Source organism: Fukomys damarensis, unplaced genomic scaffold (genome assembly GCF_012274545.1).
Source record: "Fukomys damarensis isolate Sample0158 unplaced genomic scaffold, DMR_v1.0_HiC HiC_scaffold_13, whole genome shotgun sequence".
NCBI classification, from domain to species: domain Eukaryota; kingdom Metazoa; phylum Chordata; class Mammalia; order Rodentia; family Bathyergidae; genus Fukomys; species Fukomys damarensis.
The window spans coordinates 33,220,673-33,221,859 of NW_022900925.1; the positions used below are offsets into that span (position 1 = coordinate 33,220,673).

At 31.5% G+C, this 1,187-nt stretch overlaps 1 protein-coding gene across 1 annotated transcript in view; it reads right to left on the minus strand.

Annotated features, from left to right (window-relative positions):
• Positions 1 to 324: 324 nt before the first annotated feature.
• The window catches only part of Luc7l3 (LUC7 like 3 pre-mRNA splicing factor), a 33,586-nt gene continuing 32,723 nt past the window's right edge, over positions 325 to 1,187 (minus strand). The window contains 1 exon segment of the mRNA XM_010620167.2: positions 325 to 1,187. This exon segment is cut by the window's right edge and continues 1,161 nt beyond it. The gene's annotated coding sequence lies outside the window, so the exon portion shown is untranslated.

Sequence of the window (1,187 nt, forward strand, 5' to 3'; positions counted from 1 at the left end):
GCTACGAGATATATGTATATAGCCAGAGAGAATACTTTTAAACAGTTGATAAAGCTAGCAATAGATAGAAACATGCTAATTCTCCTGTGACATAAAATTACCTGCTGTTAAACATCCTTATATATACTACACACCAAACATACAGAAAAAAATACATTCATAAACTGACAGGTTAAGAGAACTCTTGGTACAAGATTAAAACAAGGCCAAATCTAGTTATAAGTTCTCAAATGCTCTTCTACATCATTTCATGGTTAGATAGAGGAAGATGTTTGTCAGGATAGTCAGCAACTTCTACTACTACAGAAATCTATCAGGGATGTAAAAATATATTCTAGTTCACTATACATTTTTGCTATTAAAAGCAAAATTCAGATTTGCTCATAACCCCCCGCCCCAAACTGAAGCACCATTATTTAAAACATTAGACTGGAAATTCTATAAAAATGAGTCTTAAACAGAAGAAATTAGATGAAACTGTACACCAACACCTCTAGTAATAGTGTATCTCAATAGGTAAAACAAGGGACTAGTTCAGAGTCAATAACTTTATTAGAAAAAGATTAATACTAAAATTTTTAATGACACAATCAACTCTGTAACAGAAAGTCAGAGATACTTTATTTTCACTTCTAAATCCAAAGGCTAAGTATAGCAGAGTTGTAAAAATGGAATCCCACTTAGTCTGATTCACAAGAATACTAACGTTTAATCCTGTTTGTAAAGTCCAAGAATGAAAACTTGCAATTAAACACTGAGCAAGCCACATGTTTAGGTAATATTTCTTAAAAAGTCTTAAAGAAAAAATATGATACAAGACCTAAGTTTTTCAGTGGCATATATGCTATTAACACGTTCTGAAATCTGGTAGGTCACATCAGTCCTGAATTAATTTTTAATTAAAAAACAAAAACAAAAAACAACTAACTGAGCTTTATACTTTTTCTATGCCACTACAGCTTTCTTTCACCTCATTTTAATGTCGATCTTCACTTTATGCCGTTTTCAGTATTCTTCAAGAAATCTTCCAACAGTAGTCCTATAATGCAAAATTTGGGGAAAAATGATAATTAGACAGCATATAAAAGGCAAATTTTTATGACTAAGTGTTGGCCCAGTCACTAACTGCTAATTATAATTAACGTGTATGTGAAATGTCTGTATTCTTCTTAAACAGTCAAGGCATC